Genomic DNA, 27828 nt, shown 5'->3' on the forward strand with positions numbered 1-27828 from the left:
TAGGATATTAAATTCAATCAAGAAAAAGAATGGGCAGCTAATGGAGCTCACCGTATTGGTGTGTCATATGAGCCGCCTCCGTGTTCATTGGCAGTGTGAGTTGTATCAAAAGTAATTGGTAGGACTCGTCCCTTCTGGGTCCCAATAAAGAGAATTCTACTGAATTACTATGATTACTGCATTTCAGTATGTGGATCACTACACGTCTAGCGCTGGGGGGGAAACAGTTTTCCCATCCTGCAAGTATTTTAAATTCATCCCATTCAGCATTGGGATGAAAAGTGGAAACCTCAAATTGTGGGGAACCAACATTTTTTTGAATGGGTCAATCCAATGTTTTGTTTTCCATAATTTCCAAACCTTGTCTTGATTTCAGTCTTGTTGAGAAAATAAAATTTATAGTTAAAAATAAGAAATTTCAAAACAAAGTCAAACTAAAATAGAATCTGTAGGAAATTGGAAAATGTCAAATCTTGGTTTGAAAATTTCAAAACACTTTTTCAAAAGTGTTTTGAAATGGTAATTTTGTTGAATCCAACTCTTTTCTGCAAATAGTTTTTCAACAAATTAGCATTTTCCAGTGAAAAGTTTTTTGCTGAAAAATTCCCAACCAGGTCTGTACGTATGCATCTACAACTTTTCTTTCCCACTCTGCTGATCGAAGTGTAGTTTTAAATAGTAACAATTGTGCATAAGCACTTCCTGCTATGGGTAGGCAAGCATTCCAGAAACTGACAAACATTTCCTGCTGCCATAGTAACTTACTTACTGGTGTTTACTTACAACTTTAGTGGTCACTCTGTTTGACCACCTTAAGAAAAAAAGCCCTATTCTCACAGAAACCTTACTGTGCAATGTTGCAGACATGCACACGCAACTGGGGGACTAAAGAGTTTGTGTCAGACTTGAAAAGAAAACAAATGGAATATAAAATGCTGAAAGGATACAGGTGCCTTGAGGGGGGTAGATCTAGGTCTGTGCAGGAAATGTAGATGGCTACTGAGATTCTCAATAGACTAGACTATACAATGGAGCTAGTGAGTCATAGGTAGAAACTTAACTTCAAGCAAACAGTAGTAAAGGGACAGTGAACAAGCCAAAGTGACTCAAAGGGAAATGAACCCTCCTGGGTAAAGTCTGCCTTGCCAGCCTGCTAACAAACTTAGCTCTAGCAACAGTTGCACAGGTGTCAGCACTAATTACACAGGTGTCGCTAATTACATAATTGATGGAAAGTAAATCCAGAATATAGCTAGTATAAACTCAGTGGCAATGCTGGAATCGTAATCCTAAAACTTCTTGAACTATAGATCTGGTCGGGCAATAGTCTTGTAGAAATGTGATTTAGTCATAGGAACAGCAAGACCTGGAATCTAAACTGCTGAACTTCTAGAGAATTCAAAATTCTTAATGGAATTGCATTTAAGTAGTGGGAATTTCACAACTGTACTGGGAGGAGCATTTGTGTACCTTGTATTTGGGCTCCTCTCTCAAAGATAAAACATCTGCTGACAGCTCTTTCTCTCCAATCAAGAAGTAGAAGTAGGAGAAGAGAAGATGAGTCACAAGTTGAGAGAAGTTTGCCTAGCAACATGTACTGTGAGACCGTTGCCCTCAGGCTGCTGGGACTTTGGGGAGAGAAGACTAAATTACAGTCTACAGAAAAGAAATAGAGTCAAGGTGCCATGAAAAGTGATTTGAGTTACAAGTTGATAAGGCAGTTTAACTTGTCACTTATATGCTGAAGGACCAAAAGAAGGGGTAAGTTTTAAGTTAATGTACCCTTGTGGAGAGTAGAGACACTCCTGTTTTTTCACGCTACACCCCACTCAGCTCCTTTGATGTGTAACAGATGCCAATTACATGCTTTTACTGAGATGTTACCGATTCCCAACCTACACGACACTTCTATATTTGATCTACCTACTCTGTAGATAATAGGTTGAAACTATGAACACAATTACAAAATTGTTCAACTAACCAGTGCAGCCAATGTAGCTGCTCTGTATGCTCTTAATGCCTTAAAACAGTTGCCTGGTAGCAAAGTGCCACTGCAATATCCAAATGCAGAGCTGGGTACTCTGACTTAAAGCAGGTGACAGAGATTGAGAACTATGTTCGCTGCAATGTGTGTGCTCTGCTTTATCATGTCCATTGGCTAAACTCCGAGAATAAAAAAAGTCATTATGTGACTGCTGGCATAGCATATTCATGACCATAAGGACTGTTTCCTGCTAGCAGCCCTAGTGGGAACAAACTACTAGGGCAGAGATGAGTCAGGGTCTTCCTCTCCTCCTGTGTCAGCCATTGGAGCCAGCCCACTAGAAAAGAAAGTGCATTGCTGCATCCTTCTAACCGTGATACAGTCCCATTGCTCTTGCTGGCCAGTGCCATGCATATCCCTATCACTGGGCACTACCTAACTATTGCCATCTGGCTCAGAGTTTCAACATTCCTTTTCCTGCAGTGAGTAGCTGGAAGTTTATGGGAACAGCCCTCTGAAAAGGAAACTGTTCCACACAAAGTGGAGTGTAACACATCATTGTAACTTGTGTGACCCCAAACTTTGCCTCTCTTAAGCCCTGAGTCAGGAAGCCCCTTAAGCACATATCTAGTTTTAAGAGAACAAATAATTCTGTTGAATTCTATGGATTATTACTCTCACAGTTTATTCTACAAGTAGCTTTCTTCTCTGCCCTGCACTGATCTCTGTATTGTTTCCCCACACTGTCTTCCTTTCTCTTCTATCGCCTCACTCTCCCCTTCCCCCAAAACTCCCTCACTGTTCTTCTCTATATCTCCTTTATTCCTCCTCCAGGCTACCTAATTCCTCACTCCCTCTGTAACCCCAAAGATTTCCACCTGTGCCCCAAACCTTCTTACTCTCTCCCACTCTCTTCTCCCTGTCCTAAGCACCACTCTCTCCTATTTTCCACAAAGCCCTCACTCTGTGCTCCCTCTCCCAACAAAGTCCCTTCACTCCTTTCAATCTCCCTCCCTTCTCTCAAAACCTCCTACATTCTCTTCCTTTTTGCAGTCTCTCTCTTCTGCCCATTTAGTCCCTCATTCCCCTAGAGCCCTCCAATAACTGTTTCATACTCTTCTTCTTCCTACTCCATCTTGCCTCTCTTCAAACACACACTGTTTTCCTCACTACCTCTTACTCTTTTTCAGCCTCCTTTCCCCTGCTCCAAGTTTCCAGACTCTCTCTCTCGCTCTCTTCTCTCCCTTCATTCCAAATTTCCATCCTCTCCTCCCTCTTCCCACAGTCCCCTCGTTCTGCCTCCATCTCCCCAACTTGACATAGTACAGTGGCCACCCTTTCAAAGATCATTCCAGTTCTAGAGATAATTGCTGATTGTGACAGTGTCCCTCATTTTAACTCTGGTAAATATTTCTGAAATCTTTAGTACATCTAAAACTAGAATGAACTTGTTTTGGATCCCAATCTATATAGCTGTTACTTTACCGTATAATTAGTTTTGTATTTTTAACAACATTATTGCCCATAAACTATGAGGTGTTTGAGCTGCAGAGTTTGTTGAAATTTTTCAGCTAAAAAACGTTACAGTAGGAAAATAATTTTTGTAAAATCACAATATTCCATGGGAAAATGTTGATTTTCTTTTACGCAACTTTAAAGTTTTTCCAACTGGAAAACTGAAAAGTTTTATTTCAAATTGTCTTTTGGAAATGAAAACATTTTGGTTTTCCATTTCAGTCTTGTTCTTTTTTTTTTCCCCTTTCATCTCTTCTTTTCCAGTTGGGAAACATTTTTTAAAGCTATTTCCCAAGATCACACACTTTATCACTTTCCCCCAAATGGAGCAAAAGATTAAATATCCCTGAAAATCTAATAACCAAAATGGAAAGCCAAAAAACTTTCTATTTAAAAAAACAAAACAAAACCAACAAATGAAACATTTTAAGTAGAAACAAAATTAACATGTTTCAAAACATTTAGAAATGAAACTAAAGGAAATGTTAGTTTTTGAAGTGTCCTGCACAATCCCTGACATTTTTTAGTTTGAAAAATTTCAAAAATGGATTTTTCTCTCAACTTTTTTTGTTTTTAAGCAGGAAAAAATGGGTTTTCCAACAAGCTCTGCTTCCTAGAGGTTTTTTTCCCATGAATATGATGAAACAGTAGAATTTTTTTCAATAGCCCAATTAGGGAAATAATGCAGAAGAGGATTAGTTACTTAATTTGATTTCACTAGAATTTGAATTAACTAATTTTACTTAAATTTGCTCTCTTGTTTGAAACTGATCTAGAAAGTAATATTTGCATTTACTTGTTACAGTAGGAGGGGTTTAATATTTCAGGCTTTTTTGCTGAATAAACTCAGCTAACCTAATTGAAGTCTGATACAAAAAGCAGTTTTGATTTACATTTTCTAATCTTATGTATTAAGATTGTATAATACATTTGTGTTAATTTTCTAACAATAGGGACTTGTTAGCTGATTTTTCTACTGAATAATCTTATGAAAATAAAAGCTATTTTAACCTAGCTCCTATTTCTTCTGTAGTAAAACTCTATGATCTGAAGAGTAATGGTTGTGTTCATTTACCATCTTATTAATTGGGTCAAACTATGATCATTTTGCTTTTTTGTGGTGAATAACTTAACTGGAATTTCATAACAAATGCAGTTTTGATTTAGTTCTGTGTTTAAGTATTTAATGCAAAAATAGTAACAAGTAGTACTTCTCTCCTCCTAGATATCAAATGCTTTAACAGAAATAGTAAGCATGAGAGCTCTATGGGAATATTTGGACAACTCTTTTTTTTTCTGTCAGAAATGATTTTTATTTATTTATTTATTTTGCGGCAATGTATCCAATTTGATGAAATGTTTGGGACGGTTTCTGCTCAAAACGAAAGAGCTCCCCCGATAGTAGCCAATAGCCCTGGGGCAAGAGCACTCACCTAAACCTGAGTCTCTCACCTCAGCCTTTCTCTAGCCCAATTAATATGTAACTATTTGTGCTAAGTGGAACAGCTCCAACAAGAGAGATTGAGAAAGACTGATCCTGTAACTTAGTGGCTAGGGCACTCACCTAGGAGGTGGGAGACCCAAATGGGGCAGAGCAGGGATGAGAATCTTGGTCTGCCATATCCCAGTGAGTGCCCTAATACATGGATTATTGGCTATTCTAATATGAAAGATTTAGGTTTCATTCCAATATGGAACAAAACAAACGTTGAAATCTCAAAACTTCACAAAATGGAAACCTTGTTTTTCAACCAGCCCTAGTGAGCATTATTTCCATTTTACAAATGAGAACACAGAGGCAGAAAGGTTAAGTGACTTGCCAGAGGCTGGATGGTGCATCATTAGCAAGTCTCAGAATAGAAACCAAATTTCCTGATCTATCCACTTCACCATAATGCCATCCTGAAATTCTTATTAGCCTTTCTATTGAACAGACATCTATTACTCAAGTAGTTTTGAGAACCTAGGGATGAGTTTGTTTGTTTTATTGCATATTATTGTGTCAACAAATGATGGCTTGCACTCTTCATGGTTTTTCAATCATTTGCTCATCTAAAGTCTTGAAATCATACTTTCCTTAAAATGTCAGTGCTAATTACATTTTTTTCAGCAATGACCAATAGGCTAATTAAATTTGTCTGAAAGAGTGTGTGTGTGTGTGTGTGTGTGTGTGTTTAAAAACAAAAAAGCCTCTGTCCATAAACATACAGCTGAGGGTAGCATAAAATCCCTCTTTACCCTGTAAAGGGTTAATTCCTCTTTTACTTGTAAAGGCTTAAGAAGCTCAGGTAACCTAGCTGACACCTGACCAAAAGGATCAATGAGGGGACAAGATATTTTCAAATCTGCAGGCAGGCGGGGAACAGGCTTTGCCTATCTGTTCTGTGGACCCAGCTCAAGGAAGCAAGCAATCCAGCTCCTGTAAAGTTAGTAAGTATTTAGCAAGGAAATGCATTAGTTTATTTTTATTTTGGCTTGTGTTTTCCTTTGTGTAAGAGGAAGGTTTATGCCTGGTTTTGTAACTTTAAGGTTTTGCCTAGAGGGGAGATCCTCTGTGTTCTTGAGTCTTTTGTTATTCTGTAAAGTACTTACCATCCCGATTTTACAAAGGTAATTCTTTTACCTTTTAATTAAAATTCTTCTTTTAAGAACCTGGGGGGGGGGGGAAACTCCCCAAGGCACAATTTCTCTCTTATACCTTGGATTAAGTAACGCTGCCACCACCAAGTAATTTAAACATTTAGGGAGGGCCACTTGGAGCCCTACCTCCCACAAATATCCTCCCAAGCTCCTACACCCTTTCCTGGGGAGGCTTGAGAATAATATCCTCACAAATTGGTACAGGTGAACACAGACCCAAACACTTGGATTTTAAAACAATGAAAAATAGAAGAAGAATTTTAATTAAAGAAAAGGTAAAAGAATCACCTCTGTAAAATCGGGATGGTAAGTACTTTACAGAATAACAAAAGACTCAAGAACACAGAGGATCTCTCCTCTAGGCAAAACCTTAAAGTTACAAAACCAGGCGTAAACCTTCCTCTTACACAAAGGAAAACACAAGCCAAAATAAAAATAAACTAATGCATTTCCTTGCTAAATACTTACTAACTTTAGAGGAGCTGGATTGCTTGCTTCCTTGAGCTGTGTCCGGCAAACACACAGAACAGACAAAGCCTGTTTTCCCCCCCCCAAGATTTGAAAGTATCTTGTCCCCTCATTGGTCCTTTTCGTCAGGTGTCAGCTAGGTTACCTGAGCTTTTTAATCCTTTACAGGTAAAAGAGGAATTAACCCCTTACAGGGTAAAAAGGGATTTTATGCTGCCCTCAGCTGTATGTTTATGACAGCCTCTATCAAAAGTGAAGTGTATGAAAATTGCCAAGGGTTACTTCAAGTCTCTAGTACAGTAAGATAGAAAAAGCTGTTACAGACGTGTGTGAGAGAGAGGACCTTTGACATTAATACTAATTGGTCTTTGGGGGAGTCTATTCTATTGTCTTGCAGCCTATTGAAAAATATTATCTACAGATTCTTCATTCTTTAATTATAAAGATTATTGACATGATAGCCTTCAGTGCTGCTCTTACTGTCATGTAATTCCTGCAGGTGCTGCCCCCCCACACACTAAATCAATCATCATCCTTTTAACATTGATGAAGAGTCACCAAACACCCAATATAGTCACTTTCTAAAACAGAGTAGGCCAACTTCATCCCAAACCCATTGCAGTCCATTGACTTAAATCAAGCTAGCTCTTGGATGAATGTGGGTCAAAATTGTAGGGGTGGGGGGGCAGGGTTGTTTGTTTTATAAAACCGTCAAAGACACTGGGTCAAATTAATCTCTGGCATCATTCCACCAGGAGGGAATAACAAATTATACTGCATGGAATCACACCAGGGATGAACTTGGCTCAGTGACTAGAAATTACCAAGGGACAGCTCCTCAGCCTGTAGCTCCATTTGATTTTTTTAAAATTCATGTGTTCCTGGGTTCAGTGATAAAAGCATCTGAAACTAATACACTTTATTTAGTGTGTATAACTTAATTTCTCCCTCCCCACCCCAAACTGCTGCTGTGAAAGAACCTTTTTTAATCAAGAATTGGATCTAGTGACTTTTAAAGGCTATTTTTTTATAAACCCAAGGAAAAAACAGCATTTGTACTAGGAACCCGTCATGGGTCAGGACCCCACTGTGCTGAAGAAAGACAGTCCCTGTCCCAAAAAGCTTGTGATCTAAACAGACAAGACAAACACGGAGTGGGGAAGGGAGTCTAACACACAGGCAGAGTGAGCAATGTGATGGCAGCAAATGGCTTGTTAGTTCCATGCTTTTGGGGAGAGGGAGTCACATTGAGTTAGGCAGGCATAAGAAGAAGGGAAAGGGGATAAGGTGGAGAAGAAGTGAAGAGACTTGAGGGATGGGGAAGGTTGGAGCAAATAGCCAATTAGCACAGGGCAGGGAAAGTCCAGTCAAAACTTAGAATGTTTTGGGTTTAATTCAGCAACATCTCTGTTCAGTAACTGTAATGACGTCTATTGATGTGAAATGAACATATTGTGCTTGCTGTACACATAAGCCCATGCTTAGTTTCCAGTTTTTGTTAAAAAAAAAAATCAGAATCCCATCTCATCCAATCTGTCATGAATAAAGAAGTACAGTGCTGCAATTATCCAAAGCATGGCAGATGCATCCTTTCTATACATGCTATAGTAGAATATAAACGAGGTTGAATGTTTCATTTCCAATAATAGTGAATATTTGACCTATAAGTGAATAGTATATTCTACTTCAGGTTAACCTAATGGTTTGTTCAGGACCATGAATGACAAACCTACTAAAGTTTTTTTTTAAATCAACATGAATTTTGTGTTCCTCTGTTTACGCATTTGCCCGTGCAACGTACTAAGCTAAATAAGTGGCATAGCTGAGAAACTTATATTGGGCACGCCCAACATTTGTGACACTATGTAATAATAATCACTGTTTAGCGACAACGGCTCTAATGGAATTGTCACACCTCTAGAAATGTCTGAAATAAGCAGCCTTATTGCCATAAAAGTCCCTTAGAAGTCTGGTACAAAAAACAAGAATGTAATTCTTCCCTTATGGTAAAGAAACACAGAGACAGTATGGTTACCCTTACAGCTTGCATATTTATTGAGCAAATCCTACTAAAATAGCTAAAATACATTGGGTACTTGCAGTGCATTATTATAGATCACACTGTTACAAAAGCCTGCATTTTCAACAGTACACAATTGCAACTATACATAAATGCCACAACTGCTGAGTACTGTTTCTTGCTCTATATACAGCACAGTTGATGCATCTAATCTATTGGAAAAGAAAACTTACAAGAAAGGGAATGGGGGGGGGGCGATCCTAAGCAGTATAGTGCATGCATTGGTATTTAACAGTCAAAAGGTAAAACAGTTCAGAACAAGGCCTGCCCTGTAAAAGGAAGAGCTAAAAGACAGAGTTATATAAAAAAATTAAGGTGGGCTTTCAGACTGTGTCTAACACAACAACATTCCATGAGTAGATGGTACTGGGGGGTTTTCTTTTGTTTTTTTTTCTAAATTCCCTGGGAGCAAGAACAAAAATGTAAAATCTACACTTTGATGATACCTAAATATATTCTTTGCCTTTTATAAGAGTGTCTCCTTTTGAAGTTTTAAGGAAAAAAAAATCACTATTTCATCCCTACCACATCACCTATTTTATGAGGATTTAAAAAACTTGCCTCCCCCTCCTTTTTTTCCCTCAAAAAACCCTTCCCTACCCCACCCCCAAAAGTATGAGAGACTTCCAAAGACTATTGAAAAATTATTGCTCATCTTTTTCTAAGTTATGTGGGCAGGATAAAGAAAGGAGACTTACTTAAATTACAGTTTTGTGATTGCTCCCACTACAGTTGCATGTCTGTGAGTGTACCCTGATCCAGAATCAGTCCCTCACTTTTACTCTGAGTAGTTACTCACCCTACAACACTGAATAAGAAAGCCACACTGAAGACACAAGGAAACAAGTCAGTCCCATCTAAAGAACAACATTCAGGAAAACAAAGTACCAACACCTTCTCAGAACATGGAAATAAAAAATAACTCCATCAGAGCTACCTTGCCAAGGAGCATGTTTAAAGTCCAAAATAGCACCATTCATCAGTGTCTCAAATCCCGTGGCAGCATCTCAATCACTTACCACAAGGAAACCATGAGTTTCATACTACTTCTATACATCAAAAGAGTACATGGATAAAATATAGAGATATACAGACAATTGATGAAAATAAACTACTAGGCTTGTTACATCTAAATGGGGGAAAAAAAGAGGGACTCTCAGCCTCTGCAAGAAGCAGTTAGGTATGGTGGAAATGGAGAGGCAGCAGTTTACCGGTTGCATGTCAGCGGTGGAGTTTGAGTAGTGGAAGACGTTGTGGCAGAACCAGGCCTGAAGGCCCACCTGTAATGTTGGTAAACATGGATTCACAGTATGAAATTCTGAGAGTTTTTACTTGAGTCAGAATGTTAAAAACTGTTTATATGATACACATTTATCCACTGTCATTCTCTAAAGCAAGGCTCAGAGTCCCATAGTTTCTTCTTATACTTGATGATTTACACAGAAACAATTCCCGATATATGACACCATGACCTCATCAACACCCATATACCATATGTAATACAAATGGAGGAATTATGATTAAAAAGGGTAGAGGTAATTGATTTCAGTGAAATGATATCCATAGCCATTTGCTGGAGTCAGGAATGCAGCTTCAGTCTCATTGTTCTTCTTGCGATTAACTTCCTTTGGGATAGTAAGATTTCCCTGCAAGGGGGGGAAGAAAAATAGTTAGCTGTGCTTCTGCGAAAGCTGTTAAATGCATTTCTCTTCCCCTGCCCCCATTGCCCCCTCACATCCTTGGACTTGTATAGCCTTGTAAATGTGGTTTACATATTAAACACAGTCTACTCAAATATAAATATCAGCTCCATAGAAGGAAAAGGATTGTTTAAACAACTCCAGAAGCCTTGAAGCTTCTAGTTGGAATTTTTATGTCTTTGTTTTATTTTTAGCTGGGCCAGTGTGTCCTGCAGACTCATAAGACTAAGTTAACAAAAAACACCCCTAAAGGCCAGGTGGTGGAATTCAGTCCTTGGCCCACACAGGTTGGAGCCAGTGCAGAATCAACCCATCCCAGGAGGAGCTTGGGGAGGGGTTGTGCTTTAGGAGCCATAATCCTTCCTTCGACTCCTCACAATGCCCAGGAAGTGCACACACTACACTATGTTATCCTTCAAAATGGGGCAATCTGCTCCCTGACGCCGACACAGCCAGCTAATTCTGTGGGCTGGTTGCATGAAGAGTCTCTCTCCTCTCTGTCCACCTCTGGGGGAGTGTTTGGCTCTGGAGGCCTAGTAAGGAGAAGTCCCTTTGCTTTCCCAACTGCAGAGACTGCAAACCAGCCTTGTGCAGGTGGGTATAAAGAGATGGGAAGATGTGTCTGCAAATGCACCGACGCAAAAGCTGAGGGCAATCTAGGCCTAAATTTGCATGTGCACATCTTGCACATGCTGTTGGCACACAAAGAGATACTTGCATAATTAAATATGGCTGCCAGATGGCTAACTACCTGATTTTTCTCTCTCTCACACACCCCTAAATGCAGGCTCTGTGTGTGTGCAAACAATGATGCATTTGAAATTTGTGGGCATACATTTACAGACGGATTGAGGCGACTTTTTTTGCTACATGTAGTTTGGTGCACAGAAAACCTGTCTGATTTATAAAAGATCACAAAGTTAGTGTAATGTACCTTTTAAAATCGGTTTTCTTTAGACAGCTGGTGCTTACTAATGAATGCTTTTCCTGTAATACTTTACTGAAAAAAACATTTAGCAGAGAATGGCAATATACCATACTGACACTGAGTCTGTGCTAACAACATGGTGCAGTATTAGTGACCTACCTAGGCTGATTTTCATTAACCACATCCCAAATATTTAAACATCCCAATAATTAGTCCCCAAATCACTAAAGCATTTAAGCATGTGCTTAAAGTTAAGCATGTAATTAAGCATTTTGCTGAATAGTGATGAACTGCCAAATGGGGTCTTAAAATGGAAATCCTGTAAAATTAGTAACATGACATTTGTGGGCAGAATGTTAATGGTTGTTAGAAATGACTTTAAAAACCTGTGTTTTGCTTTGTCCCCCCTTCCTCCCCTTTTTTTTAAAAAGAGTACTAAAATGAAAACATGATTGAGCTGTATCAATTAGGAGAAGCATACTGATCAGTTTAAAAGAAAAAGATTGTATTATTTTTCTTAAAAGTTTACTTAAGAAATCCGAGTCCCATTCTAATATATTGACTTCTTTGAGTTCAGTCTCAAAGAACTGACAATAAAATTGTAAACTCCTGAATTAAGACATAACTCCAGCAACTGAATATACACACGAGTCTGATTATCAAAAAATGACAATAAGATTATTTTTTTCTGGCTTCGAAGCCAATAAAGCCATAATTTATATCAGGTTTTTCATATGACATGTATCTAGCTGTGCTGAAGTTATCTATTCTGTGATTTTCCTACTATCTCTTTCCAGACTGACCTAGCTACAGGCTAAGTTCTGCTTTCAGGTACATTCAGCTCCCATTGGCCTTTGTGCACAAACATCCAGGAGCAGTATTTAGTCCTATAATCACAGTCCTTGAAGTTCTTACTCAGGCAAATACTGTCCTCTGTTCTATAGGGAGAACAAGGAGCCCTGGCTGTAGGAAATGCCATTACTGAGAAAATCCTTGCTCAGCAACAGCACCATCTGTGTGTCATGTGCTTATCTCCTTGGAGGTGCGGAGGGACAGCTGACCAGGCCACTAAAAGTCCAGTTGGCAGCTCAGCAGGGCTAAGCCAGACTCCTTTCCTACCCTGGCTCCACGCGGCTCCTGGAAGCGGCCAACTGTCCTGCTCCTAGGTGCAGGGGTGGCCACGGGGGCTCTGTGCACCGCCCCCGCCCCGAGCACCAGCTCCGCAGCTCCCATTGGTCAGGAGCCACAGCCAATGGGAGCTGCAGAGGTGGCACCTGCAGAGAGAGCAGAACGAGGAGCCCCCTGCCCCCTCTGCCAGGAGCTGGACATGCGGGCCACTTCCAGGAGCCGCCTGAGGTAAGCACTGCCCAGCCAGAGGCCGCGTCCCCTCTTGCACCCCAACCACCTGTCCCAGGTCAGAACCCCGTCCCATACCCAAACACCCTCCCGGAGCCCATACCCCTTACCCCCTCCCACACCCAAACTCTCTCCAGTATCCCAGCCTTGAGCCCCCTCCCGCATCCTAATTCCCTCCTGGAGCCCACACCCCACACCTCCTCCTGCACCCCAACTCTGCTGCCCCAGCCTGGTGAAAGTGAGTGAGGGTGGGGGAGAGCAAGCGATGGTGGGGGTGGAATGAGTGGGGGCGGGGAAGGAGGCAGGACAAGGGTGTTCAGTTTGGTGCAATTAGAAAGTTGGCAACCCTAGAAGATGGTGAAGTGGATATAACTAGGTGTAAGGGGGGGATATGTGTTGATCAGAGGCTTCTGTTAGGGCATGTACTGGGAGCAGCAATGTAACCAATCTGCAGCCTGTGGGACAGGAAATACTCCTGTCTCCCCTTCCCCAAAACCTCATGGAACAATCTCTGACCCAAGACTGGCTACCTGGGCTTGGCAGAGAAAGGAGAATTTTACCCTGTCCCCTTCCTGGAGCAGAAATGGGAGTTTTGCCTATGAATATCAGACCTCAGGAGGTCATCTAGTCCACCCCACTGTTCAAAGCAGGACCAATCCCCAACTAAATCATCCCAGCCAGGGCTTTGTCAAGCCTGACCTTAAAAACCTCTAAGGGTGGAGATTCCACCACCTCCCTAAGTAACCCATTCCAATGCTTCACCACCCACCTAGTGAAATTTTTTTTCCTAATATCCAAACTAAACCTCCCCCACTGCAACTTGAGACTGTTACTCCTTGTTCTGTGATCTGGTACCACTGAGAACAATCTAGATCCATCCTCTTTGGAACCTGAACCCCAGTTCAGGTAGTTGAAAGAAGCTATTAAATCCCCCCCCCCATTCTTCTCTTCTGCAGACCAAACAATCCCAGTTCCTTCAGCCTCGCCTCATAAGTCATGTGCTCCGGCCCCCTAATCATTTTTGTTGCCCTCCGCTGGACTCTTTCCAATTTTTCCACATCCTTGTAGTGTGGGGCTCAAAACTGGACACAGTACTCCAGATGAGGCCTCACCAATGCCGAATAGAGGGGAATGATCACATCCCTCAATCTGCTGGCAACACCCTTATTTATACAGCCCAAAATCCCGTTAGCCTTCTTGGCAACAAGGGCACACTGTTGACTCATATCCAGCTTCTCGTCCTTTTCTGCAGACTGCTGCCTAGCCACTCAGTCCCTAGTCTGTAGCAGTGCATGGGATTCTTCTGTCCTAAGTGCAGGACTCTGCACTTGGGTCCTTGTTAAACCTCATCAGATTTCTTTTGGCCCAATCCTCTAATTGGTCTAGGTCCCTCTGTATCCTATACCTACCCTCCAGTGTATCTACCATTCCTCCCACTTTAGTGTCATCTGCAAACTTGCTGAGGGTGCAGTCCATGCCATCCTCCCGATCATTAATGAAGATATTGAACAAAACTCGTCCCAGGACCGACCCTTGGGGCACTCCGCTTGATACCGGCTGCTAACTAGACATGGAGCCATTGATCACTACCCGTTGAGCCCAATGATCTAGCCAGCTTTCTATCCACCTTATAGTCCATTCATCCAGCCCATACTTCTTTAACTTGCTGGCAAGAATACTGTGGGAGACCGTATCAAAAGCTTTGCTAAAGTCAAGGAATAACATGTCCACTGCTTTCCCCTCATCCACAGAACCAGTTATCTCATCACAGGAAAGAACTTCAAAATTAAGCATGGCTTGTTGAGCTCCAGTGACTAAACACACACTCTCTTCCACTTAACAAAAACCCCAACTGCACTAATATTTTTGCTTTTTTTTGTTGACTAATTTGTTACTTATGTATCATTACAAGATATGGGGAAAAAACTAGAAACTTACACATGCAAACACATACAGAGACCAAAGATCTGGGCATGTTTCCAGAAGCTTTGTGTTGGGCAGTTCCTTTTCAGCTGTGAAAACAATCTCAGTCCTGAAAATCTGCCATATAATCACAAAATAGAAAATCCCATGTGACCCTTCTGGGTCTGGAAATACATCCTCTCTATTTAATATAGCCCTGTATACTTGCTACTTCCATGAGAAAGAAAGGGTCTTTTCATCTGCAATTATGAGTTCAAAAATCTGTTCACTTTATTATTATTCTTTCATTATTTCAGGCTGTTTGGGATTAGTAAGGAGTTCATAAAGCTGTTAAATTGAAGATGACTCTGACTAACTTTATCAACCTGATTCAAGAATTAGACTCCAAACATACTTTGTGTCTATTGAATCTCATACTGTGCAGGAAGCCAGGCTGTACATATCAATATTCACTTTAGTTTTGAGACTTTATTATCAAAACAAACTTGGAGATAGTTCCCCCCAAGCATACAAAAATATCTTTTGAAGATCTAGATAAAGCTAGTGCAAATGCACACCAGTGGAAAAGCAGGGACACAAGAGAGTTAAGATGGAAAATAAATAAAATGTAATAGTTCTGGCTATCTTCAAAACCGTAAGCCATTTTGGTAACTTTTTTAGGCTATGTTTCCAGATTGCAGGCACCGAATAAGAACTCCAGTTATTCACAAGTCCAGAGGCAATGAAAGGATTGTTCTTTTATTGACCTAGTCATAGCTTCAACCTTGTGCTGCAGGACCAACTTGTATAAATGTGAATAGAGGTTCGGGACAATAATGTTCACAACAAAGACTGGCAACTAAGACAGTATGAGTACAACAGTTGTGTGATCTGCAACGGCTTTCTATTAGAGATTATGAAACTACTAAATTCATTTAATTGAGAGACAAGGTGGGTGAGGTAATATCTTTTTAATTGGACAAACTTCTGTTAGTGAGAAAGACAAGCCTTCAAGCTTAAACAGATATTATTTCATCCACCTTGTCTCTCTAATATCCTGGCACTGACCTGGCTACGGCAACGCTGCATAAATTCAAGTCACATAAATGTGACCAAGCTATGAAAAAGTAGATCTTCACATACCAACTCCATCTTAACCTAGCACTGCTACTGTCTTGCTTGATAAACTTTTGACAGTATTTTGAGTGCCAGTAATGGTAACGTCTGTCCCTGTACCAGCTTACTGCCTCATATCTTAATTTAAAAAGATGCAAGCTCACATATAAGGACAGTCTGCAAATCTTGTAAGTGGAAGGGAATGAATTTTATACTTTCCTTAAAAAAGTATGGAAATTATGCTATTATCCAGATGGGACAGCAGAGTTTTGTTCACAGGAATTCTCAGTCTAGATAGTAACAAACATAATCTAAACAGTTTTCCATTTTGCTTACTTGCCAACTTTACTGCCAGATTTTGAGTCATTAGCAAACAAGGATATGGGAATGAAACAAATATGTTCTTTGGTTTTTGAATAACTGTTTCATTTTGCTACTCAAATTTCTTATCCAATTATGGGTTTACCACACCAGTAACAGAGTAAAATCACTTAAATCCTGCCAGATATACCACACTTTCTGCATTTGTGTTAACATACTTACTGATTCTCAAACACAACTTTAGTCAAACTATGCAACTTTCATTTAAGGCAGGTAAGACATGAGTGCAAAACCCTGACAGATGCAGAAAGAAATGTTCTCCTCTTTTATTATAGTTTATAACCACTTCAGATAGTTGAATCTTTCTTTTAATAATTTGCTATTCCAACATCAAGCATTAAAAATACCTCATGAGACTAACTTAAAAAACATGAGACTTTAATAAATTTTGGGTTTTTTACTTGCCTTCTGGTTTTCAAGCTATTCTCTGCAACGATGAGGGGTAAAACTTTATTATTTTTAAATGAAAGCTGAGATTCTCATGCAATTACCTGACTCAGAGTTGGGGCTTTAAGAAAAACACTGAATATCATGACTCACAATAAAACTAACAGTTGCGCAACCTTTTTTGAATCATCCCCCACCTTAGCGTTATTTTTTTCCATGGAGCCCCATCCCCCTCCAATAGTGAGAGAGCCAAATTTGAGTGATGTTGTGACCCCATGTGACAGGTTGCAACACCACTCACTCAAATTTGGCCTGTCTGCCCTTTTGTCATGATGGAGGGGCAGTTGGGCCAAATCTGAGTGAGTGGTGTTGCAACCTGGCATTTGGACCCTCCTCCCTACTACTGAATTATTAGAATGCTTTTTGCATGCTATAACTATGCCCCATCCCACCCTGATTGAGAACCTTTGGTTTAAATCATCTAATGAATAAGGCTAAGATTTTGTCATGGTTATTTTTAGTAAAAGTCATGCACAGGTCCTGGGTAATAAACAAAAATTCACGGAAGCCATGATCTGTCTGTGACTTTTGCTGCTGCGGCTCCATGGTTTCCTCTGCCACTTGTTGGCTGGGAGCTGCAGGGTTCTCTGTGTGTCTCACCCCCATCCCCCACAGGAGGCTGTGACCTGTTGCTGGAAACCTTCTGGCTGAGATGGCTGTCGCCTATCATTGGAACCCTGCCGGGGCCCCACTGGCTGCCAGCTCTAGTCCCGCACACCCATAGGCTGAAGCAGAAAATGTCAGGGAGGTCTCTGGAAGTCATAGCTTCCGTGACATAAATATAGCCTTACTAATGAACTTTCACAGTCCCATATTTGTATAGAGCTTGCAAGCTTAGTAAATTGTACATCTTTATATGAGATAAAATGAGTAAAGGACAATTATGGAAATAGCCTTACCTTAGGAAATCCTCCATCCCCTTGGCTAGTTGGGAAGAGTTCCTGGCGGACCCAAATTGTTAACCTTGGCTGATACACCTGTCAGAACATAAATGTATACGTTTATGTTGTATTAAGGAGAGAAGTTTACCATGCCATGACATGATATTCATGTGACACGTTTCATTAGTACAACACTGAAATTGAACTTCTGGAAGTCTTGCCTCGGAGACAGAAGAGCCAGATTCTGTTCTCAGTTACAACACTGTAAATCCAAGGAACTCCACTGAAGTGAGTGTAAATTTGGAGTAAAGCAGAATCTGTCCCTAGAGTACCTTAAATATATTGTATGTATCATTTTGTGTAGAAGATGATGTTCCATTAATCACTCCAACTGTGTTCTTTGCGGGAGGGGGAGCAGCAAAAGAATGGAGACACCAAAGGATATGATAACCATAACAGTAATATGGCTTTATTGGCATTTGGCTAAAGCAACTGTGTACATGAATTTCCTGCAAATGAAAGCCTATAGCATCATTCATCACATGCTATGTGGTGCACCTCTCCTCCCCTCGCCATGTGGGCTTGGGGAAGAAAAATTCTGAGGAGCAGGCAGCCCTGGGATCTAGAGAAAGTCTCAAGCTAGCAGGCGCAAAGAGCAAGATGCAATCTCAGCAGCTATTGCTCATAACATCAGACTGCTTTTTAGTTTTATTCTGGTCCCCTATCCTGTACTGATTGGCCATTTGATACACCCCTTTAGCCCCTTCTCAGTTGGTCCACAGACACTACTGTGATATAAGAAAGAACAATTAGGGTCACATCCTGATCAAAGACACCTCTCATGATTTATAGAGACTTCTCCAGCCAAGCTCTCACCTTATGGAAAGTTCTATAGAATTTAACAAGAATGAAATTGTTAGGGTTCTATAGTAAGTTATTCAATAAGATACAGGTTTTTAAAGAATTGAGATCTCTTTGGTAATGCTTTTGGGACCTTCCACAGAAGGAAAATAATTCTGGGTGAAATTCTGTACGCTGCTGGGTAAAAACTACAGAAGGTTATCAGTTTCTCTTAAATTGTATCAGATTCTCTGTGTGACCCTAAAGGTTCCAATGTGTATGTGTGCCATATATATACACCAACCCTATTTCCCTCTGCCTTCACATCATGTTATGCCCTTTCACAATGTCACTGGTGGAGATCCAACAGAGTGGTGGCTCTAGGACATCCTTAAGGAAAAGAAATTGGAATGACTAACACCCATACTGTGCTCCTGCTCTTTTCCAAACATGTGCATCAACACCTTCTAGACTTTGGCCCTGCAACAGCCAAAAATTGCTCCGAAAGACTATTTAAAGAAGATTACATTTCTTGGTGACTGAGAACATGTAGTGGAAACACACCTTCAGTAATTCTTTGAAAATGCACTGCTGATTGTGACTTGCTGCTTTTGGGGCTAACCGACCAAGGACTTGGTATACTTCAGTGTCCGCAAGGGAAATTTTAGAGACTAAAGGAAGTCTGATTTAACAAGAGAGCATACCATAAATTAAGGGATGGAGAACAAGCCTGCTTTATCTTACTTTCTCCTGTTACTTTTCCTGTTACAGCCTCCTACTGCTCCTTTAACATAAAAATCACTCACTCTGCACACAGTCAAATAGTTTCAAAGATCACTACTTTATCACCTACACTCATTTATACCTGTTTGATTAAAAAAACCCACTCAAACTGTAATTTACATCACCATGTAAGTCATGTATGAATTTGACCCTATTCATTCATTCAACAGCATATGTATATTAAAACCAGAGTAACATTTCTATTATTATGTGAGGTCACATATTTAAGATTATTACTTAATAATAATAATGGAAATAGATACTGATGGATTTAGCAGCTTAATGAAATTATCAAAGAATTTTTTAAATAAACTTTCCTATAGAAAATTCTGAACTTTTTTGCAAAGTGGAAGGGGGAGAAGTAAAGGTGTTTAGGCACAAATCCTAAAGCAGTTCCTGCTCTGATAAAACGCTCTGATTTCAGAGCAGTACAATATTTACTGATTAAAGCGTCAGACCAAGCAGTGACATTTAGGTTCTAGTTTAAGCTTTGATTCACTGTATGCCAAATTACTTAATATCTTGATACATCTGTAAAATGCGGATAATTAATGTCCATCACACTGGTATTGTAATCAGTTAATGTTCGTGTTGGTGCTTTTGAGATCCTCAAATGGAAGGCACCATGTGTAAGCATCAAGTGCTAGCATTATTTGGTTTGACAACTGTGTTGTTCTTGAAGACCTGACAAAACTGTACTGATTTCAAAATACACATAATGCCCTGCACTATTATGGCATCTTCCACTGAAGAATCTTAAAATGCTTTATAAACGTTAAGGTGAAATTCACCCCCATTCAGACACCCCCTATGGAACTGGATGCTTTTGATGGCCTTCTGCACAGGAGTGAGTTTCACCTATCAATGAATCAATCTCACGGCATCCATGTGATGCTGAGGTATATGGTATCTTACTATTTGTGACTGCTGCCTCATGAGCTCGTTCTTTACATGGGTTTTGTGTGTCAACCCAAGACCCAAATGTATGCAGTGGAGAGTATAAAAGGAGACAATCAGGGATGAGTAAATCATTAAGCAGTCAAAATTGAAGCAAGAACTCTTAATCCCCAGTCCTGTCACAGTGCAAAAGGAAAGGACGAACCCTAAGATTTGTTGTTACTGTTGTCATTTTGAAAGCAGTTATTCAAATGGAAGAAAGGTGGGGATCTTCTTTTAGATTTTTTTTGTATGACTTGACAGTTGTGTATAATATAACTCCCTGAAACATACCTTTGTTACAGAAACATCAATAAAGGCTTCACCACAATCAGTCTGGAATAACAGACTGTCATAATGCTCTTGGTAAAAAATGCTGTATACATCTCACAGCCTCATTCTGTCTACTGCACGATAACCATGATCAGGCCATGTCCTACATCTCTGTTCTGAGTCCATCCTTCTTTGTAGTTGGCAGCCCTTGCTCTACTTACTCTCCATGGGTCTCCATTCCATTATAAGTGATCTCAATTTTCCATGTTTAAATTTTCCATGTTTTAAAAGGGCCATTTTCACAGAGCTGAAAAAAACAATTATGAGCCAGATCACATAGGAGAAAAATTTTAAAAAGAAAAATGTGAATGATAATTGGGAATTGTTTAAGAACACTTTATTAGATGACACCCCCCCGCAACCCCCCTTGAAAAAAGGTCAGATTGGTTAAAAAGTGAACCTAGTTAGAAGGGAAGTGAGGACAGCTATAAAATAAAAAAATAACAAATGGAAAAAAGGGGAAGTTGATAGTAATGAATATGAATCAGAAACTAGGAACTATAATACACTTATAAGGGAAACAAAGGGACAAAAGGATAAATCTATGGTCAGCGGAGTTAAAGACGAAAAGAACGAGTTTAAGTATATTAGGAACCAAAAGAATCCAAGCAATGGTAATGGTCCATTACTAGATGGAAATGGGAAGAAATTATCAATAATAATCCAGAAAAGGCAGAAGTGTTCAATGAATGTGTTCCATATTTGAGGGAAAAAGATGATGTCATGACATAACTCTTTCCATTTCACTAGTATCTAGGGAGGATGTTAAACAGCAGCTATTAAAGTCAGACATGTCTAAATCAGCTGGTCCAATTTGAATTCAAGAGTTTTAAAAGAGCTGGCTGAGGAGCTTGCTGGACCATTAATGTTGACTTCAGTAAATCTTGGAACACTGGAAAAGTTCCAGAAAACGGGAAGAAAGCTAACATTGTACCAATATTTAAAAAGGGTAATTGGTATGACCATTATAGGTCTGTCAGTCTGACACTGATCCCGGCAAGACAATAGACCAGCTAATATGGGACTGCAGTAAAAATTTAAAGGAAATAATATAATTAATGCAAATCAAAATGAGTTTATAGAAAATAGTTTGATAGGATCTAACCTGATATATTTTTGATGAGATTACAAGTTAATAGTGTTGATGTAATAGTCTTATACTAAGGCATTTGACTTGGTACCACATGACATCTTCATTTAAAAAAAAATAGAATGATATAAAATCTACATGGAACATATTAAATGGATAAAAAAGCTAACTGATAGGTCTCAAAATGTAACTGTAAAAGGGAATCATCATCATTAAATGGGTGTGTTTCTAGAAGGTCTCTCAGGGATTGGTTCTTGGATTCTATGCTATTTAACACTTTTATCAATGATCTGGAAGAAGAAATCATAAAATCATCATTGAGTTTCCAGATAAACTGGGGGAGTGGCCTATAATGATTAGGACAGGTAACTGATAACAGAGCAATCTGGACTCCTTGGTAATCTGGGCACAAGCAAATAATGTTTTTTAATATGGCTAAATGTATACATCTAGTAACTAAGAATACTGGCTATACCTGCAGTATGGGTGACTCTATCCTGGAAAGCAGTGACTCTAAAAACTGTTTTGGGGTAATGGTGGATAATCAGCTGACCATGATCTCCCAGTATACACTGTGGCCAACAGGGCGAACACAATCCTGGGATGCATAAATGAAGGAATCTTGAGTAGGAGCAAAGAGATTATTTTACCACTGCATTTGGCACTGCTGTGACTACTGCTTGTGTCCAGTTCTGGTCTCCACAATTCAAAAAGAATACTGATAGGAGAAGGTTCAGAGAAGAGCCAAAAGAATGAGTAAAAGATCAGAAAACATGCCTTATGGGATAGACTCAAGGAATTCAAATTATTTAACTTAACACAGAGAAGGTTAAGGATTGACTTGAATACAGTCAATAAGTACCTACAAGGGAACAAATATTTGATCTAGCAGAGAAAGGTACAACACGATCCAATGACTAGAAGTTGAAGCTAGACAAATTCAGACTGGAAATAAGGTATAATTTTTTTTAACAGAGAGGGTAATTAAGGCCCCCTATTACATGGGTGCATCAAGTCTGTTCTGATGTTGGATGTTTGGCCTGTCAAGCCCTTGCGGCCACAAAGGAATGGACCAAATGGCGAACAATTGCTACGGCCGACTGTTCGGCTAAGCGTTGAAGAAGAAGTCAGGTTATCAATCACTGGAACAATTTACCAAGGGTCATGGTGGATTTTCCATTGCTGGTAATTTTTAAAATAAAGATAGAATGTTTTTCAAAAAGATATATGCTCTAGGAATTATTTTGGGGGAAGTTCTACAGTGTGTGTTGGACAGGAGCTCGTATTAGATGGTCACAGCGGTCCCTTCTTGCCAGGAATCTATGAATCTGTATTCTTCTCTTCCAGTTTTATTAGCCAGTTGCCACTTTAGCTTCTTCAGTTTCCAAAAATGCCTTTCCACTTGATTTGTTTTCCTACTTTTGTTTCTTGTATTGTGTGTTCAAAACATCAAGCATTCCAGTCTTTAGTGTCCAACTCCCTAGTTTTTAATCCTCTCTTCTAGATGAGTTCCCATATTTGTTCCATATGTCACAGCTGGCAACGCTCAGACTGATCGCTCTTCAATATACTTGTCAGTCTCCCCAGCAGTTTTTTGACTCTTCACTTTATTTTTCTGGTTGGCAGAGGGATATATAATTGTTGTTGATTTCTTCCATTTCAGTGTTCTGTGCTTATGCACTGAAATGTTTCCCTTTCAGTGCAACACGAGGAAAAATGGCATAAAATTGCTCATTTATAATAATCAATACACTGCAGGTTCCTTCTGTCTTCATTCAAAAATCTTGAACACGCTATGTATGGATAGCCTCAACTATGCATCTGAAGATGCAAAGCCAAGGGGAGATAAGCCCAATTCAGAGTTTGCCCCAATACATTCAGCAATGAACGATAGTGTCTACCAATTCAGAAAGAAAAACACAACTTTTCTTTAAAAGTAAAATTTTGTAATTTGCTAATGCTGAAATGATGTAACGTAACAGCTTCCCCTAAAACAGTGCTTCTCATCTTTATTTTGAGATTCAGCCTTAAAAATCATGGCCATCAAATATATGTCAAAGAAATTCACGGCAATGGTCTCATTCTAACCAGACAGGGCAGTTTGGACTTCTAAACAACCTTATGATGAAACAGAATAAAATACTGGGCAAAACTCATCCTAAGAGAGTGCTATGGTCTGCAGAGCACTTGTTGATTGTCTTCAGAGAGCCACCAGTAACTGATCACTGGTTCATCCTCCTCTCCACCTGCTCCTGCAAATATCCAAGCTCTTCACCACAGAGGAGTCCGCATAGATGTCCCTATTAGTGACTGCCTCTAGAGACTGAGGAGGAAAAGATGGGAACTGCTAGAGTCAGTGCCACAAACAGGAGTAGAGCTGCCAGTCAACAGCAGGGACAACTGTCCAGTTATGGAGCTAGGCAGTAAACCCAGGAGAGCTGAGGAAGATGATGACCAGGTGGCTGGGCAGCATGTTCAGAAAAAAAAAGCAGCCAAGAAAAAAGGGAAGCAAGTGCAGGAGGAGAAGGGGACCAGGCAGCAAAGTAGTACATATTGGGAAGTAGAGGGAGAGGAACAGAACAAGTGGGAAGAGATGAAATGAAGAACAAGGACAGTGGCATTAACTTTTCTCCAAAAAAGCACAAAATGCATGAGATTAAAGACTGAAAAATACATTGAACACTTTCTTAATATTATCTTTGCCATGTAAGCAACTGGTGCTGTTCTCTTAGGTATATGATTGATTACAAATGGTAGGGGAGATGGTTCATGCAATCCAGAATGGACAGAGAAGCAGGAGACTCCTATTCTATGAAGATGTGGCCTACACTATGTAAATGTTTGAAAATGCCTATGCTAGAATTAGGAGTGTTCTAATATATCTTATTGCAAGTATGTATTTCTCTCTACATTAAGCCCCAATTCACCTCCTCAGTGCCACTAAGCTATGTACTACGGATCTCTTTGGTCTGGAGGGAAGAATACTTCTTAGTCCCCAATCTGTAATTGCTATTCCATCATAAGGGCTGGAATAGCTTCTGTGTTCCTCCGTCTGCAGTGGAGACTGCCTGGTGGATCCACATAGTGGCAGAGCCACTAACTCTGCCCTAGCCCCTACACTCATACCTGTGATAGTACACCCAGTGTCCCCTACACCAGTGGTTCTCAAACTAGGGCCACTGCTTGTTCAGGGAAAGCCCCTGGCAGGCTGGGCCCGTTTGTTTACCTGCCGCGTCTGCAGGTTCGGCCAATCGCAGCTCCCACTGGCCGCTGTTTGCCGCTCCAGGCCAATGGGAGCTGCGAGAAGCGGCGCAGGCTGAGGGACATGCTGGCCGCCCTTCCTGCAGCCCCCATTGGCCCGGAGCGGCGAACCGCGGCCAGTGGGAGCCACAATTGGCCGAACCTGCGGACGCAGCAGGTAAACAAACTGGCCCGGCCCGCCAGGGGCTTTCCCTGAACAAGCAGCGGCTCTAGTTTGAGAACCACTGCCCTACACAACAGGGCTCCATGGTTCATCAGAAATGCACATAGCTTTCACAGACTCCCCAAATCTCACCACTGTAGATGTTTGCTAAATGGCATTATGTAAGCTAGCTGTCCAGCACATTCTGGAATTCAAAGTGTTTCTTTTATCCTCAAAGGAATAAGATCCTCTTCTGCAGAAAACCAGTGCTCTGTAATGCAGGATTGCACAAGTGAGTCCTTGCAAACAACTTACTCTTCTGTGATCTCCTCTTTCATGGGGAGACATTCACAAATGGACACCCAAACAGGACACCTAAATCCTATATTTGGACAGAGTTTGGCATTCACTTTACACAAACTAAGTGCCAATGCGATTTTCCAAATGTGCTATTTGGTGTTCTATGATGCGTTCTTTAGAAAATTAAGCCTATTGCCAAATACAAAATACAACGTGCTAGGGAAAAAAAATCTTCAGAAAGGAATTTTAATCATTCTATAATAAATCTGATAATTTCAACATTGTTGAAATGACTATCTTACATGTTTTTGTCATTAAAATGCATGGCACAACAGTGTGGTTATCAGAGTTATCCATAGGTATAGTGATGTGTAGAAAATGTACTTTCATAAAGCTCATGTGACTTTGATGGCATCCTTTGCTAATGTCTGTGGAGCAGAGTGCCTGAGGGCTCTGTTACATGAGTTGCTAATACAGTGGTTCTCAAACTTTTGTATTGGTGACCCCTTTTGACCCCCCCTTATAAATAAAAACATTTTAAAATATATTTAACACCATTATAAACGCAGGAGGCAAAGCAAGGTGGATGCAGGCTGATACCTTGTGACCCCCTAAGGGGTCCCGACCCCCAGTTTGAGAACCCCTGTGCTAATGGATATCTATGTAATTTGACTTTACATAATCTGATGCTTTGTTGGTCAATAAGATTCTATGCAACAAATTTAATACATGTGTGGCCCTTTTATGACTGCAAAAAGAATTGATACCCCCACCTATATATGTTCCTTGCCTAAAACTGGGTAACTTCATTACAGTAGCAAGTGTATGTGCTTTTTGAATATACCCTTTGTCATGCTCCAAAAAGGACTACTGGAACATACTGCAGTCCATGTGTTACTGGTCACACAAGGAATTGCAAATGTCACTCTGCTGTCACTGATGTGGCAGTGGAAACGATTATCTAGTGTCTACTAGACATTGGGGCATCGATGAGGACTAACTAACAAAGGCTTAATCCTGATGAGACTGGGATAATGTTGGTAAGTTGCGGGAGGAGCCAGAAGAACTGGCAAGTATTCTATAACATCCCTGAATGAACTAGTGCATCTGCCAGAATGTCACTGTGGTTTGTAACGCAAAAGTGTAGTTGGCACCAAACCTACTACTGTACGTGAAAGTGGTAGCTATAGAACAGAAGGCATTTTTCCATCTGCATTTGGTGAGGAAAGTGAAGCCATTTCATTTGGATGCTAACTTTACTAAACTTATTCTTTTTGTTACCATCAGACTAATGTAAAGCACTCCCATATGGGACTGCATTTTGAGAGCATTCCAACTGAAGGTGATGATTACTACAGGAAGTGCACTGGCTACTGGGTGGAATTCAAAGTACTGATTATACCTGTAAAGATCTATAGCATTCAGGACTTTGCTTCTTGCGAGAGTGCCTCTCTCCTCGTGCCACAGTTGAGATCAGCTGAGATACTCAAACTAGAGTTTCTCTTGTAATCAGGAGAGAGCTGCTGGTAAAGAGTTTCCTCACAAGTTCCCTGAACTTGTGAACTCCTCTCCCACTTGGTTTGACATATTCTCAATGTGTTAACCCCCTAGTCGTATTGCCACCCATGCATCTGGGGAGGAAGTAGGTTGAGGATAGTTTTTACACACTATTAGGATTACTGGATGGTGAGGGGAGTTTTCCTTTGATAGAACGTAGAGTCCATTATTTGTTGAAGAGGATACTATAAGACTGATACGGCACCCAGTGAAGAAGAGGCACGCCCTTTTAAGAAACTGAAAGAACAGAACCAATGGCATAGTAAATGAGTCTTTCAGGGATCACTGCCATAGAGTCACAGAGTTTAAGGCCAGGGACCACCAGATCACCTAGTTTAATGTCCTGTTTTATCACAGGCCACCAACACCCCCCAGCCATCCACACACTAAATCCAACAACCAAACTATTACAACCTGCAGGAAACTAAATTATTATGTTCCACAGGCAGAGAATAGGAAGGACTGAGGTGCAACAATGCCCAAGGCCCCTGCAGTGGCAGGGAATTGAGTGAAAACCAGATAATCCTGGCAAGTGACCCACACTCCATGATGCAGAGAGAGGCAAAGAAACCCAAGGTCACTGCCACTCTGATCAGGGAAAAATTCCTTCCCCACACCTGATATGGCAATTCCTATGTTATTCTCAAGGCTGGGGTCATGAATGGGTGTCGTGGGGGTCATGACCACCCTTTATTTCCCATATTATTAAATGGGAAAGTAGTCATGACTGCAGTCCAATTAAATGGGAAAGGAGATCCCTGTATGGAAAAGATTGAGATCCACGACTCAAGATCAATTAAAATTACAATGTCATCTAAAACCTACACACCTATGTTGCAGCATCTGTATAAGGCAGAAATTGTATAGGTGTTCAGAGATGCTGATTAATAGGGTACTATAAAAACACACAGAACTTGTAGTCAGCATATAGCCTGAGATTAGTATTTCAGGAACAGATATACAAAGATATAAAAGTAAAAAAAAATGTTCCAGCACAGAGTAAGAAAAAAGACTTACAACAGTCCAGCTGTTAACATGAAGCAAATACTGTAGGCTTCCCACAGCAACTCTGATTCACATTATAATATTTTCATTTCTTGGCACGTTTCTGTGGTTATTGCATATGTGAAGGCTTGACTTAAGCAGCAAGAAAATCAGAGTTGAGCCCTAAGCCACATGAGTGGATTA

At 40.3% G+C, this 27828-nt stretch overlaps 2 long non-coding RNA genes across 2 annotated transcripts in view; one reads left to right on the top strand and one right to left on the bottom strand.

Moving 5' to 3' along the window:
- The window catches only part of LOC120408621, a 55449-nt gene that overhangs the window by 21612 nt on the left and 6009 nt on the right, over positions 1-27828 (top strand). The gene's annotated exons all lie outside the window — the stretch shown is intronic.
- LOC120408620 lies at positions 10272-20538 on the bottom strand. Its single transcript, XR_005600825.1, has 3 exons — positions 20452-20538; positions 17417-17494; positions 10272-10333 (listed from the first exon to the last, which is right to left on the bottom strand). It is a non-coding gene; the product is annotated as an uncharacterized LOC120408620 (long non-coding RNA).

Source organism: Mauremys reevesii, linkage group 6 (assembly GCF_016161935.1).
Source record: "Mauremys reevesii isolate NIE-2019 linkage group 6, ASM1616193v1, whole genome shotgun sequence".
Classification (NCBI taxonomy): Eukaryota; Metazoa; Chordata; order Testudines; family Geoemydidae; genus Mauremys; species Mauremys reevesii.